This window comes from Ambystoma mexicanum, chromosome 1p, assembly GCF_040938575.1.
Source record: "Ambystoma mexicanum isolate Mex_15411 chromosome 1p, UKY_AmexF1_1, whole genome shotgun sequence".
Lineage (NCBI taxonomy): Eukaryota > Metazoa > Chordata > Amphibia > Caudata > Ambystomatidae > Ambystoma > Ambystoma mexicanum.
Window position 1 is genome coordinate 691,766,715 of NC_090921.1, and position 16,581 is coordinate 691,783,295.

The 16,581-nt window shown below is 49.2% G+C and overlaps 1 protein-coding gene across 2 annotated transcripts in view; it reads left to right on the forward strand.

Moving 5' to 3' along the window:
* Positions 1-16,581, forward strand: part of TMOD4 (tropomodulin 4) — a 304,747-nt gene that overhangs the window by 217,037 nt on the left and 71,129 nt on the right. The window lies entirely within an intron of this gene.

The window sequence follows — 16,581 nt, forward strand, 5'->3', positions numbered from 1 at the left end:
TTACCTGTGTTACGTTCGCTTTCAATCTGTTCGCGCTGCACCTTAGTACCTGCAAAGACAAAAGAGACATTACGGAGCATTCTCCAGCGCTAGTGCAGTCTTTCTACTCACGTGCCATTAGAAGGATAATCTTCATCGTCACAGCATCTGAAAAGGGAAAGACATAGACTTTACAGACTTAAGACTTTTGAAAGAGAAGAGAACAATGCAAAAGGAACTTTAATACTTACAAGGCACGCTCGTGCATTAACGGCGTCTTCGCTCTCAGCAAATCCTCTGCTATCAAGAGGCAGAGCTCGCATCCAGTGAAGCAACTGGACCCAGCGCCCCTGCACAAGACGCAGGATGGAGAGCCCGGCATTTACCTATATAAGGTAAGCGCAATATCAACCCAGTTCCACGGGGAAAGAAAGGGCGAGAGGTCTAGGAACTTTCCGAACCTTCCAAACACTAATACCTTGGTTTACCCTTGCAGACATCTCACTCTTCAGCTTAAACTGTCGGTGGGAAGGGGGCCCAGTCCGGGAGCAAAACAAACCCTGCGCCTAACACTGAAGACAGTATCCTCGCCAGATCAAGACCTGCGCCTCCGGGGGAACCAGGTGAGCGTTACAGGTATACCACTATGCCTCCATACATACATGCATGCAATTTGTACTGGTCTCCCCTAAAATAGTTGTTGGTGAATACAAAAGGGGCCCCAACATCTTTTTCTTGACTTCCTGAATCTAAAAGAGCTTCAGTGGTTGCCCTTCCCACCTGGACAGGGAGCTTCTATCCTAGACCCCCAGGTTTTTGTGCCAGCATTCCTACCCCAGCATCATCATCTTCCTCATCCTCCATCCTCTACTTATCCCGATACATAGGCGGCTTCTTACGCTGGGTGTTGGCCAGGTCTAGCTTATATCCATAGGTTCTTCCTGCTGAGAATCCACACAACCATGGAAAACATGGCCTCTCCTTCCACTGGAATGCCATTTGGAGGAGCACCGTCAAGGGCAGTGGGAAGGGGTCTCATAGTTCTTGTATGCCTCCCACACTTGTTGTCTGGATCGGAGGGTTTTACTCTGTTCAGGAGCTCCCTTGGGTTGAGGTCCACTAACCGGGCAGGGGTTATTTCCCCCCTTCCCTGCCTAAAGAAAGCTTTAGGTGGAGTTACCACTGGGTTGCAGGACAGGTAAGCTCTCTGGTGGCCGTTGGCAGTCTGAGTTGCATTAAATGGGTTATTAACCATTTATTGATGAAATCCTCAATCTTATATGAGTGTTGGTGAGTGGTTTCTTTAGCTGAATTCCCCTTAGTTGCTGCCTAGAAATGTCAGGATCATGGCCAATACACTTTGACATCTCCACCTCAGTATGATCACATGCTGTTGTAACATGAGGGTTTTCGAAACGTGTAGTTGGCTTGTAATTCCCCAGTTTGCATACAAGCAATGTATCTTCACCATCTGTCTCAGGCCCACCCGGAAGTCTCTGCAACCTGGTCAAAATGTATTTAAAAAATGAATAAATAAAGGATCAGCGTCTTCACAAACCAGTTAGTATTAAAAGACAACAGGTGAAAGTTTAGAGGATCGGACTCAGTGGGTAAAGGTGGTCTTTACACAACCTAATGGGAATCACTTCTCAGCATCAACCTAATGATTACTAGCTGTTTCAGAAGATTTTCTAATGGCATCTTGTCTTGCCATTTGACCACTAAGTTGGTGCCAGGTTGGATAAGATTCACTCATTCCATAGCTTCCTCCATGGGTTCCGTTTCCCGGGGATCGGTCTCAGTCTCACCAGTGGGGTATTCTATAGGTATTTCATGAGAATCCACTCAAAGCCGGGTCAGACAGGGATTCATCCTGGTAAGCTAATACAGACTTATTCTAAAAGGAACTTATTATTTTAGTCTTTCTTTTACTTTGGCGGAGCATGGGGAAACGTTGCTGTTTTGATGGAACTGGAGTCCCCAAACCACAACTCTTAATAACAAAACATAGATAGCCATCTGGGCAATAGCGTAATAACATACACAATAATAAAGCGTCCCTTCACCTCAATGATTCCCTTCCATGGTTCTATCCACCAATAGCCTACCAGCTTAGAAACCCAAAATGTAAGGGCCTCCGGTATGGTTTGGGACAACTCATTTTTGCCTATGGAATTTCTTGAATAACAGAAGGTGTAATCATTCTCTAATATAAACAAAGTGTTAGTATGGGTCATATAATACAGTGTATACCTTGCTTTAGAAGGACCAACGGTCCTGAGTTCAAAAGTGGGGTTCCTGTTCTAAAGAATCAATGGTCCCTCAGGACAGTCTCCAACAAAGTCGCTCCAAGTGTCAGGGAATTATCATGCGACTGCACAATTCTTGTAGTCCCGGTGGGTCTGGCCCTCTGAGACCAGGTTTGAGGTTTGGTGTCTGTGTCTTATCCACATCACCTCCTGAGATGAAGAGATGGGCTATGGTGTCAATTGAACCCCTCGTACTTGGTGGTCTGCAGTGGGCAGGTGCATAGTTCCCCCTCCTGCCCTCTGGGTCTCCTAGTCTTGGCTGTCTCGCTTGGGACACTCAGGCTGCATTCTCCCAGCTGGGTAATTCTGGATACAGGGTCTTTCTCTCCCCTGACTGGGTACTAGTTCCAAAGTCTAGAGGCTGTGCTGAAGGCCGACTCACTGCCCGCCTATCCTGATCCGAACTAGGTCTGTATGATATAGTTTTTCCGTTCCTGATGATACAGCACCCTGTCCCTGTGGCACTCGTCAGGGATACATCACCCCTGACTCACTGCAGCAACCCTTTAGGGGCGATGGTCCCTCCCAGCTTGTCTTTGGGTCCTTAACATGCCTTGTGCCTTAGCATGGATACTAAAAATGGGCATCAGGTTCCTGTGATATCCTGAAGTTAACCAATTCCGGGTTACTGGCTCTAGCCCCAGGCCCTTTCTGGTATGCATACTCCAGTTTTTGCCCTCCTCCTCCTACCCTTGTTCCAGCTGCTCTGCCTCCTCCTTCTCTCCCTCCTGTGTTTCCACCTACCCCTCTCACTCCAACTTCTCCACCTCCTCCTGTTATCCTCACACTCTCTCGCCACCGGAATGCTTTCATCTTCCCCATAAAGCTAGGGCAGCATGGCTGTCTTTTCTGGATAATAACTGGATCGGGACAATATGTTGTTGGTTCACTTGCTTAGGCCTGGGCTTATTTACATTTGAATAGCTCTGGGCCCTGGCCTTCACCTTCTCCCTTAGTGGTTTGACCCTCACACTTATCTGCCTGCCTGGACCATTGGATATTGGCACTCCTCTGACTAATAGTGCCCATTTGACAGAGAGCTGCAGTTCAGGATTGCACGCCAAGCACAAGCACCTGATCTCTGGCTCTGCCTTATAATTAGCTTTAATGTCCAGGATCTGATCATGCAGAGTTTGGTCCTATTGAGGCAGGAAATCCTGGGACTCCTTGCCCCAATCAAACTAGGCTGCGTGTGTTTCTCTATGTTTAGCTGCCTGCATGTATCTATCAGAGATTCCCCGCCCAATACAGATTTTCTAGACCTATGGAAAGGTGTGTTTCTAGGTCTCACATGCTGTCAATGGACAGTGTGGGGGAGATCTGGGAGTTCTAGCATTTACTGCCTTCAGGAGTAAGGGCTGACCAGACAGACGTAGAGATAGAGTGAGTAAGGTTACAAAGTTGGGCCAAAATAAATAAAAATGCATTTTAATCACTTCCCAGATCCCTGGAAGCTTTTCCGCAGGTAACAACCATTGGGAATCAATGGAATGGTCACTCTTCAATATACACATTGCACCCCAAATTCAGGATGACATCTACTTACGTTCAAACAGCAAAGTCTTCGAATTTCCCTAATTACTAAACTAGGATCCTTTCATGGGATATATCCTCAGATCCCAGTTCCTCAGTAATTCAGTCTTGGAGTTTCAGTGTCCACACATCTTTCTTGGTTCCTTGTTCTACAAATTCGGGTTCTCTCCATCTTTCCTCAATTTCTTCAGGTCCTCTGCTTCTTTTCTTTAATTCCTGGGATGATCCGTGGCTTGGGTTTTGGGGCTCGGCATGCGCAAAGCAGCCCTGGGGTCAGACAGAGTTAGAAGAAACCCAAGACTGACCACCAAGAAACAGGCAACCTCATCCTCTTCACAGGCTTGATGGAGAGATTCTCACTCCTCCCAGACTGCCGCCCCCCCAATCCCCACCACAAGGGATGTTGCTAGGTCTGGAAAAGATCTGGGGCTATTCTAATGTCGGGACTGTCGGAACTCAGGGCTAGCTAGCCTTTTGGTTTTAGCCCCTGAGTTTCTATCCGAGGCTACAACCAAAAGACTATGGGCCTCATTACGACCCAGGCGGTAAGTTACCGCCTGGGCCGTGACTTTACCACCATGGCGTAAACTACGTTTACGCCATGGTGGTTGGCAGACTTACCGCCCCATTCCGACCTTGGCGGGGCGGTAAGTCCCCAATCCCCATTTACCCTTCCCCATTCCCATTTTTGCCCCATAGGGCATAATGGGAGTGGGGAAGGCGTTAATTACGCCACCGTAAATTACGGTGGCGTAATTAACTCCATGGTCCCTTAGCGCCATGGATTTTAACACCTGCTAAAAGCAGGTGTTAAAACCTCCATGGCGCTAAGGGACCTCGTACTCAGGCGGTAAGGGTCGGCGCTGTTTACGCCGCCGTAAAACCCTTACCGCCTGAGTTGTAATGAGGCCCAATATGTGAGAGTGTTTGGGCACTAGATCATAGTCTCCACATGTGCTTCACTCTATTTGTTTTAATTGTTTACTTATTCCAGATTTATGAGATGCACGGTCACGGGTTTGTAGAGGTGTTGCCCCCACCTCTCATTTGGATTTGCGATTTGTTTGTACCCAGATACCTTGCTCTTTGTTTTGAATAGATTCGATATCGCCACACTTGATTAATACAGTGGGGTTTATTATGAATCTAAGTGGTCAGCCGAGACGTGTTTCGACCCCTCAGCGCCCTTATCAAGGCATTGTGTGCTTGGCTAATTGCCACGTCTTTGGACTGCGGTCTGTAATTGTTTTACGATTGCCCGGGTGGGCTGATTGCTGTGGTGCGATCTGCCATGGGTGGTGTGTTCTCGTCCAGACGGGTGAGAACACACCACTCGTGGCAGAATGGCCATTGCTGACCCTTCTCTGCATTTATTTTTTTATTTTACCAAGGACAACAGTAGTATCGACTGCCATAGTTGGGTGTGCATGGCAAACACTAATGTAAGTGCTCAGGGCCCAGAGTATCCTCTCAGCGGCAACGTGGTTGTCTTGGAAGCAAGACAACGCAGAGCAACACAGGTTTGAATCCCGGTCCCACGCTTAGAGACCCCTTGAATAATTAATTCATTTTTTATAACACGCCAGTTTGCAGCGTGTTATAAAAAATGAATTAATTATTCAAGGGGTCAGGGCAGCATATCATTTGCATTAGCGCAACTCCCTCAGGAAATGTGCAGGTGTTCTTTGTGAATAAGGTGAATGTGGCATTTCCCAGAACAGGGCAACCACACAAAGTGTATCATCTGTACTAAATTAAGAGCTTGATTCTTTGTGAAACTTCTGCACTCAGTTATTTCAGTACGAACATGGTCTTTGCCATTCTTTGTGATATCAACCCTTGGATAGTATGTGTGATATTTTCTCCTTACACATTCTCAGCCTCGTTCCCTGGTGCTCATAATGGCAACAGGATATAAACTGGCCGATCCCTTGGGAAGTGGTCAGGCTCATAAGCGTGATGGCCATTGACAACTTGCATGTTAAGGCTCTGCCTTATTGCCCTCGGTATTTAATGTGTGCATCAGACTGTTTGCCCCTCCTTGGGAAGCCCTCAACATCCCTTCAAGCTTTATGCAGATGAATCCCAGCTTATGAGTCATCTAGTCAAGGGAAAAGGCAATCAATCTGCCCTACCAGCCTAACAACAATTCCATGAAAGGATGAAACAGAGATTCCTATACTTAAATGGAAGTAAAATAGAGATTTGATAAGCAGCCTTTAAAAACAGAAGAATCTACTGATACAATGTCCCTCGACCCTGGGACGCCCCACTTTGCATGCGGAAACAGTTAAAAACCTGGGAAAGGTTTTGGAGTCAAAGCTGTCTTTTCACTTCCAAGTAAATGCAGTAACCAAAACTTGCCACTTTCGTCTTTCACAAACTCTCCTCTTCGTAGACGTCCAACACACATCTGAAATAATGCAGGCATTCATATTGACCAGATTATTACAACAGTCTATTGTGATGAGTTGTCAATATCTCACTGGACAGTACCAGTGCGTTTTTTTTGTTTTTATTAAGATAAAACAGACAAATAAAAGCAATTGGGGCTCCGATTCTAGGGGTGGTGCTTACATGGTCCCCTTCAACCTTCCACCTCTCTAATCCAAACTCCCTTCACCCAAAAGACTCAATATACTATTGGTTCTCTATAGAAAGAGTTCCCCTTCTGTCTAAGCTTGCCCTGCTCTGTGAAGGCCAAATGTCATAGCCTGATCTATCTTTCCTCCTCAGGGACTTCCTATGTTGTTGTCATCCTAGGAGAATGTGTTAAGCACAGATACGACCCAAGGGTATCTTGGCAGTGAAAGATCCAGAATCAGCAAGCAGACAGTCATAATACAAGAAAGGCAGACCCACTCCTAGTTACAAAACAAAAAGAAAGGCATTACGCTTCTTTCTAAAAGCCACATGACGCGAGGGAGTCAGCAAAGAAAGTAGAAGTGAATTCCAAAGAACTGAAGCTGGTACTTAAAAAGCCCAACCACCAATTGTACTTCTATACTCCTGTGGTACACAGAGAAGCAAAAGGTTAGCTGAACGGAAGTTATGTGAGGGAACATATTTAACTAATGTCTCCCTAGGTGACCGAAACAGAGGTAGCCTGACCATCTCGCCTTCCTCATCCACTCTGTCAATGGCCTTTCAGTTCTTATTGTCACTCTTGCCTCTGCTCCTCCTTTCTTCTCTTCCTCTGGGCCTTGCCCCTTCTCTTTACCTCTTACTCCTCCGATCTCTACTCACCTCCTCCATCCTGACATTAGTCATCCTCTCACTCCTCCCATTTCTACTTCTTCCTGATATTACTCCCTCTCCCACTCCTATCTCTATGCTCCTCCTGATATTACTCCCTTTCCCACTCCTACCTCTATGCTCCTCCTGATCTTACTCCCTCTCCTCGTATATTTTCTCTCCTCCTCCCTCCTAATCTTCCTCTTCCTCTCACTGTTTCTCGCCTTCACAAAAACACACCCATAACAAAATGGATCCCACTCTCTCAATCCCAAAACCTTACATTCACTCTGTCCAAACCTGCCAGTACTCTACCCCAATTCTTCCTCCAACCACTGCACATTCTTCTCTGGTCTGTTGGTCCTCCTGCATCTCCTCCCACCTCACCCAAATATCTCTCTCATGACTGACTCTTCTTGGTTTTAGTGCCATCGCCTTCTGATGTAGAAGGTTCTCTATGCTCCCATTAGGTCCTTGAGTCAGCTGTGCACCTGTGCCAATCTCTGCCTTGTCTACCCCCAAACCACTCATGTCATTTCACCATAGGAATTATTCCTGGCAGTCTTCATAAGGGCGTTGAGCCCCTCCCCACTATTTAGTCTTCATTTCTTTCCAGCCTGCTATGCGGTCTCCAGGGTTATTTCCTCTCTGTTCTCCCCCTGTATCAGGTAGGCCACTGTCTATATAGGTCTTGGGAGGTGTTCCCTTTTCTCCCAAAATGCTGTGCTGCTTCCTGTTGGCTCCAGCTCTGCTGCCACTGCCCCACTCTTCCTCTGTTGTGTGTCTAATGACTGTGTGGCAGGCGTTGGGTCTCCCATTCGGCTCTAGCATGGTTGACAAAAGTTAATTTCTCACAAGGCACCCATTCCTTTTCTTCTGTTCCTGGCCAGGTATTGGTGTTGAACTCTGATGCAGTGTTGCACTTGTTGTCCCTGACAATGGTCTCTGGACACTGCTGCTCCTTGGGGTCTACTAGTCATTCCACTGGTATGAGGAGGGTGTTGCATGCAGATAGCTGTAGTCTCTGGTCTTGTGTTGGTACAGCAGACCACTCTAAAAGCCATGCCTATGAGGAACCACATGGACTAGTAGAGAAATAGTCCTGACCAATGCAGAGGCTGATATGAACTGGGGCAGGGAAAGAGGTACCAATACACACATGACTCCACATACATGCAGGCATGTGGCTGCCCTAGAGGCTGATATTCAGTAAATGGGTGAATGCAGAGATTCCCATGGAACACCGTTTTGCCTGAGAAATCTCTGCACCTTTCAGGCTCAGAAAAATCTTCTTTGAGTCAATGCTACCATTTCCCTGGCCTTTTTGTTGTGCAATAACTTCCCTGGTCTGCACTTGCCTTTTGTTGTGTGATAGCTGCCCTAGCCTGTCCTTTCTTTACTTTTTTGTTTGTTTTTATTATTAGGTATGTTACAGTAAGACATTGCTTTTCATACATGTTCATAAACTGCATACCAAAAGTTGAAGCATAATTTGAAATACAATACAACATGTTAAGCAATATTTAATGGTTTCTCAATATATAAACTACCTAGAAATGTAACTGTAAATTTCGATAGCGCTTCTGAGTATATAACTTAATAGATACATTGGGCCTCATTACGACTCAGGCGGTAAGGGGATAACGGCAGCGTAAACAGCGCCGACCCTTACCGCCTGAGTACGAGGTCCCTTAGCGCCATGGAGGTTTTAACACCTGCGGTGTTAAAATCCATGGCGCTAAGGGACCATGGAGTTAATTACGCCACTGTAATTTACGGTGGCGTAATTAACGCCTTCCCCACTCCCATTATGCCCTATGGGGCAAAAATGGGAATGGGGAAGGGTAAATGGGGATTGGGGACTTACCGCCCCCGCCAACCTCGGAATGGGGCGGTAAGTCCGCCAACCACCATGGCGTAAACATAGTTTACGCCATGGTGGTAAAGTCACGGCCCAGGCGGTAACTTACCGCCTGGGTCGTAATGAGGCCCATTGAAACAGCAGGATAATAAAATCAATTGGCATCCTATCCATTATATCTGTTGCAATATTCCATAATGTCCTCAAGGCTATAATTATCAGGTTAGTGTTTGCCTGCATACACCAACCCCAAAACATTCTTGTTTCCAAAGTATCTTCGTTATATTTCATCTTACTCAGTAGTTTCCGCTGTTAGACCTTCAACCTAGTACATTGCATGAAAAGGGCCTCATTACGACCCTGGCGGTAAGGGGTTAACGGCACCGGTAGAGCTGCCGGCGCTGTTAACCCCCTACCGCCTCATTACGAGGTCTGCTCGCGGGTCCCGCTAAGGACGCCTTGTAAAACCAGGCGTCCTTAGCGGGCACGCGAGCAGACCTGGATGCTAACAATGGGCCCGTCATTAACGGGCCAGTTGTTAGCATCCTCCACATTTCCATTGAACCCTATGGGGACTCAAATGGGAATGGGGATGTACTGGGTCCGGGTTCCCTGAATGGGGAAATAACGGGCCCTCCAAGGTTGGAATGGCCCGGTATTTCCCCATTCAGGGAACCCGGACCCAAGTTTGGAGGTAGCCATGCCCTTATCAAGGGCATGGCTACCTCCAAACTTGGAATGAGGCCCTTAGATTTTTATACCCGGTAGGGTCATTACAAAGACGGGCCTTATCACGAGTATGGAGGTAGCCATGGCACTAAAAGCGGCATGGCTACCTCCATACCGGGTTCCAGGTCCGGGTCCCGCAAAAGGGGACTTACCGGGCCATTCCGACTTTGGAGGGCCCGGTAAATCCCTTTTGCGGGACTCGGACCCGGTACATGCCCATTCCCATTTGAGCCCCCGAAGGGCTCAATGGGAATGGGGAGGATGCTAACAATGGGCCCGTTAATGACAGGCCCGTTCTTAGCATCCTGGAGTGCTAGAGGGACCCGCTAAGGTCGCCTTGTCTGACCAGGCGTTCCTTAGTGGGTCCAGCAGCAGTCCCCGTAATAGGGCAGCCCGTAATGAACGGTGCCGGTCCCGTAGCGGCACCGTTCATTACGCGGCTGCCTGCCTCATAGTGAGGCCCGACATATTCTTTTATCACGCAGTAAGTTCATACGAGGGCCAAGTACAGCTAAGCAAGTGGTTGCTTCAATCTAGCTGAAAGAAAAAATCTCAGAGAGGGACATGGACATTTTGGTCGGTAAGGCTGGGGTTTTGAACAATTTATAGGTTTGCATAATCTCTTTTGGAGAGATGTGTACCTTCCCACCTGTTCCAGAGTGTTCATAAAGTCCCATCTGAGGCATTTCATCGTATCTATGTGATTAGTATGACCCCCAGAATTCCAACGGCTGAAAATGATGACCTTTTTTTCCCCAACCCCCTTTACACCACATACATATGCGGGGGGAGACCCCTGCAGCCTCCATACTACTATTATATCCCATAGCCCCCCCACATATATATGTGGTGTAAGGGGGGGTAAAAAAAAAAGAAGTCGGCATTTCGGGAGTCGGAATTCTGAGGGCGACATGTTGGTACATTTCCCATTTCAACCGCCATTGAACTGTAATTGTTAACACATCAGTAGTAATCTCTAAGGGACACTCTAATTTCTTTAAAAAGCCCACACAGGGGGGCGTGGCCTGGAACGCCGACAATGAGGACGCTCCTTTGATGGCCTCCGTGGGGTGCCCGCTGCCTCAATAAATTGGGGAAGATATAACGCCATAGCAGTGAACCTAATGATGGCTGAGGCTTCGTGAGACCCTGTAGCGGAGTTGGCCGCACTCCTGGAGCTCGCTGAGGTCCGGTCGCGGTGATACGAGGCTCCGATCACCCACCCACACCTCAAGCCAATATGGCGGACGGACGTGCAGAGGACCGAAGAGGCCGGAGGACGGCGTGAGTGGAGGAGGGGCTCCCATTCCTGAATAATCATTGTTGCGGCACCCCGCCACTTAGCCCGCACCCGAGCCCTTCCAGCGGGAGCTCCCCTCCCCGCCCTGACTCGGCATGCAGCTGTGAACCTGTGGAGCTGCCGCCGGCGTTGACCCGTGCAGTCCGGCCTTCATGCGCCGTCCCCTGGCCCCAGCAGCATTGAGCCGGCGGTGAGATCTCGGCAGTCGTAGGGAGGGAGCCTCCCGCACACGATCCGGAGGCCCGCCTTGCAGCCCTAGCAGCGCTCCTGGGGCCCCGGGAGGAGTCGGAAGTCCTCCGCTTTGGGGACAGACGGCCCCACCGGCACCAATTAAGGAAGCGCCATCTGAGTGTAAAGGTGAGCCGGGGGGGGTGTGGGCATCCACCACGCTGTGCTGCCCCAGAGCTTTTCTCACGTCAGGCCGTCACAGGCAGCGAAGACCGTCACGCTCAGCGGCCCGCAACAACCGCCACTGGAGTGAGGGACCCCCCCCCAGCAGCAGTGGAGCCCTGCCTCTCCGCCGAGATCCCCCCGCCTCACTCCTGGCCTTAACATGAAACAGAGCTCCGGGTGGCAGTCCAAGCCCCCGGGGGAACAAGCCACATAGACCCGGAAGCAGCTCATAAGCAGAACAGTGGGAGCCAATCAGGTCTGATGATCCTCTTGCACCATCTCACCATCATCCACTAACCGGACACACGAGAAAACCTCCAGTCCTCCTGGGGCGCCCCTGCCCACCTTCTACGACCCTCTTACCCACCTCTGGTGCTCCACTTCCCCCCCATCATTGTTGAAATCTCCCCTCCAGCCTCTAGGGAATGCAATATCTCCTATTCGACCAGGAAACAAGATGACCAAACAACCCAAAGGCGGTAAAAACGCAGAAATTGCAGCGATGCTGATGTCAATGGATAAAGCTAAAAAACAAGAACTCCCGGGTTCCACCTCTCAGGAAGCCCCTGAAGACAAAAGCACTCACGCAACGAAAAATGACATTAGGGCTTTCATGGCGGACATTAAAACCGAATTCTGAGCTTGCATGCTGGAACTATCTACCAAATTGGAAAACACTGACCAGAGGGTCACAGAGGCGGAACAGAGACTAGGGGAAGTTGAAGACCGAACCCAGGACCATGCGTCCACCCTGTGGGAGGTCCAACGCTCAATCAAACTCCTTCAGGATAAATGTGAAATATTACAATTTAAACAGGAAGATTTGGAAAACAGGGCCAGATGCAACAACCTACGCATCCGGGGGGTCCCGATCTCAGTTGCAGATAAAAACCTGGCAGAATATGTGGGGGACCTATTCCAAGCCCTTCTCCCGGACTTTGAAAAGTCACAACTCCTCCTGGATCGCACACACAGGCTGCGCCCGCACCGCTTGGTGGAATCAGATGCTCCACCAGACGTCACCACTAGAGTCCACTTTTTCACGACAAAAGAAGCCATCTCGGCAATCAGCCGCTCCCGGGATGAAATAACCTTTCAGAGCACCCCTATCCTAATTTACCAAGACTTATCCATCCTTACCCTTCAAAAAAGACTGGCGCTCCAACCCCTGGCTACCTTTCTACAAGACCAACAAATCCGCTACCGGTGGCTCTTCCGCACAGCCCTACAATTCTCCTACAAAGGTACCCAGAGAAGAATCAGCCATCTGGAAGACACCGAGAAGATCATGAACCTAACCCCCCCCAGAAGCTCAGTTACCCATAAATCCTGAGAAGAACAGCAAATTGGATCTCCCAAGGTCGCCCAATGTTAAATCAAATTCCTGGTCTAGAGTCCCGAGGTTCAGACGGAAGAAATTGCCTCACCTGAAGGAACCCCATCAGCCATGTTGAGCTGGAGAATGCCCCGGTGGTCGGGGCGGCGTGCCTTACCCCACGGCCTATGCCCGCTTCTGAGGATCAATCCATCTAAATCCTTGGAAGGCGATACCGATAGGTTTGGTAATGTTGGCTATGAACAGTTACCTGGCCACGTTGGCCAAGGGGGGTGCTGGACTGACAAACCTGCTCCCCTCCAGTTAAATCTCCGCCGCCCGGTTGGTGGTCCGAGAAAAAATTTCAATGGCAGGAGAGCTGGCATCCGCAGGATCTACGAGATGCTGGCTGACACAGCCTCGCGTACTGTCCCCACCCTAAACACAACGATACCTGCGTTTCTCACTTCAGATCACTCGACCCTGAAATTCGTCTTGCTGAACGTTAGAGGGCTAAACTCCCCAGCTAAACGCAAGTCAATACTGCAAAAACTTTAAGATGAAAATGCCGCTGTGGCCATGCTGCAGGAAACGCATCTTTTATCAGCCGATTTCGGGCGCCTTCGCTCCCGCCTCTTCTCGAATCAATTTGGCGCTTCCGGAGATTCCAAGAAAGGGGGCACTGCTATTCTCTTTAGGAAGGGGTTGGATCCCCAAATTCTGGACACGAAACTCTGCCCACAAGGGCGATTCGTGGCAGTGAAATTCTTGCTACTCGGGTAGCTATTCTCCATTGTATCAATAAATGCTCCTAACTCTGCCCAAGCCGCCTTTTACGATGCCCTAGGCGCTACCCTTCCCTCCTTCCTGGAGGGCCAAGTTATCATCGGCAGAGACTTCAACGGAGATCCGTACCCCACAAAAGACAAATCCCATCCTCCATCAGCCGGAGACTTCTCCTCAGCTCTGGCACTCCTACAGCTATTCAGAACGCTGGAGGTGGTAGATGCATGGAGGGTTCTTCACCCCTCGGAAAGGGATTTTTCATTCTACTCCCACATTCATAGAACCTTCTCGATGATTGATCTCCTGCTGGTTTCCCCTCAGACCCTCTCGTTCACTAATGACGTCACCATAGGCCCACGGATTCTGTCAGACATGGTCGAGTGTCCCTGGAGATCCAAGCTCAGAACCCCCCCCTGCCAGACCCAATGTAAATGGACGCTTTATGACCCAATCCTTAATGAAATGCTGCTTAGGCACTCGATCGCAACTACGATCAAGAACTTCTTCCGGGAAAACCCTACAGCCGACACCTCGCCTGCCAACACTTGGGATGCCATGAAAGCGGTCGTACGTGGGGAATTAATAGCACAAGGAGTGGCCTTCCACAAGGCAAGACGTCAAACCCGACTAGCCCTTGAGGACAACCTCCGGAAAGCTGAGCAAACTCATAAAGAAAAAGGATGGTCGCCGAGAACCCAATGAGCCATTCGCATGGCACAGAAAAAGATCGAGGCCCACTATGCCGAACATACAGCACATCAATTGGCAAAAGCAAAACAATTCTACTATTCCAAAAATAACAAAGCAAATAAATTATTGGTAGCCAAACTGGACAAAGCAAAACAAAACAACACAATCATTGGACTCCGGGACACGCAAGGTCGAACTTACTATGCAGAGCAAGACAAACAACGCCTGGCAGCGGAGCATTTGAAACAGGTGAAGACCCCCCCACCACGAGAGGCGAACGAACAAATGGAATACTTACGCAAAGCAGCACTCCCCCGGATTCCACCCGAGACCTCCTCGACGTGCCAATCGCCAATGAGGAGGTAGATGAAGCCATTAAATCTCTCAAATCCCGGGCAACAGGCCCAGGCGGCTACACAACCAGGTTCTACAGGGTTTTCAAGCAACAGCTACTCGCTCCCCTGGCACAACTGTTTAACTCCTTCAGAGAGACCGGCGTGATAACCCCCTCCATACAAGAATCGATTACGATCCTTCTCCCCAAACCCGGGGATGATCCAAGGAGCCCAGCTTCATACAGACCCATTGCTCTTCTCAACATTGATACCAATATTTACTCGAAGATTCTGGCAACTCGCCTGGCTCACATTCTCCCAGACATAATCCAACCTGATCAAAGTGGTTTCCTGAAAAACCGCTCTACGGCGGACAATATTCGCAGAGCCCTGAACCTGTTGGACCTGGCCTCCCGTGACTCACAAGGGATGGTCCTCATAGCACTAGACGCGACAAAGGCCTTTGACAAGGTGGATTGGACATTCATGAAGCTTACTCTGGAGGCATTCGGCTTTGGGCTGGAATTCCGTACTATGATCCTAGCCAACTATAAAGCGCCCAAAACCCTACTTAGAATCAATGGCAATCTATCGGCCCCCATCTCACTGACTTGTGGAACTAGACAGGGATCCCCGCTGTCCCCGCTCTTGTTCGCCCTAATCATGGAGCCCTTCGCCCAACGGATTAGGTTGAACCACCTAATCAAGGGTATGATATGATATGATATGGCATTTGTAACGCGCCTATACACAAGTGTTTCAAGGCGCGACAAGGGTCTCAAAGTAGGCCCATCACACCACAAACTGGCCCTCTACGCGGACGATGTTCTCCTAACCATCACCGACCCCTGCAGCTCCCTGCCACACGCCCTGGCAGAATTAAACAACTATGGAAGGGTCACAGAATTCACCATTAACTTCAACAAATCAGCAGCGCTCAGGGTGGGAGTCTCATCGAGAGAGCGAGAAGACCTTATCCTGATGTGCCCGATCCAACGGAAAACGAAAGCCATCAATTACTTGGGGGTCCAGATCCCAGCCAAACCAGCAGATGTATATCGCTTGAACTTTCCTCCGCTCTTCCAAGAACTGGAAACCGACCTGAAGCGCTGGGCGTCCCTAGAGAGTTCTCTGATGGGCAGGATCACAGCGTGTAAAATGAACCTACTCCCAAGATTCTTGTACACATGCTCTGCACTCCCGGTGATGGTCCCGGCCCCGTCGCTTCAGAACCTACAAAGAAAAATGCTTCAATTTATCTGGATGGGGGAAAAAACCCAGTTTTCCGAAAGACACGATGATGGGGAATGCAAAACTCAGCGGCTTGGGGGTCCCAGATCTACAGAAATATCAGATGGCAGCACAACTAGCTTGCACCCAAGCATGGCAAACAGTCACTAATCGCCCCAGATGGGTGGACTTGGAACAATAGCGTCTGGCTCTTCCCCTATGCTTTCTTCCTCACCTCCCAGCGGCAACGAGACGGCAATTGCAGGACTTACTATTAGCCACTAGACATACTGTCGCCATATGGGCCAAAACGCTGAAGCAAAAGAAGATCCCAAGGGGACTCAACTCCTTATCCCTAGTCTTTATGAACTCAGCCTTCTCACCGGGAGCAGCTCACCAAAATTTAAAAAACTGGATTGCGGGAGGATTAGAAACAGTGGGGCAACTATTCGAAGGAGCACAGCCTCTATTTTACGAACAATGTAAAGAAACCTTTCAAAAAAGACAGGTTTACATACCTCCAACTGCGCCACTGGTGCATCCACCCACAGACACACCAAGAAGCAACTCGCGCCTCTACGCCCATAGAACTAAATCTCAAAGACCTACCAACCCGAGGTAAGATTTCTGTACTATACAAGCTGCTCCAAACAGATTTTCTCACCTCCAAATCTCGATCCATGGCACAATGGGAGGCTGACCTAAGACACCCCATAGAGGACCAATCCTGGGTGGACATCTGGATCCGCGCCCAATCGGCGTCTGCCTGCGTCACGAATAGAGAATGCGCCTATAAAATCCTATTACGCTGGTACTATCCCCTGCTAAAACTGCACTACATGAACCACTCTGTGGACCCTGCTTGCTGGAGAAGATGTGGCCAATTG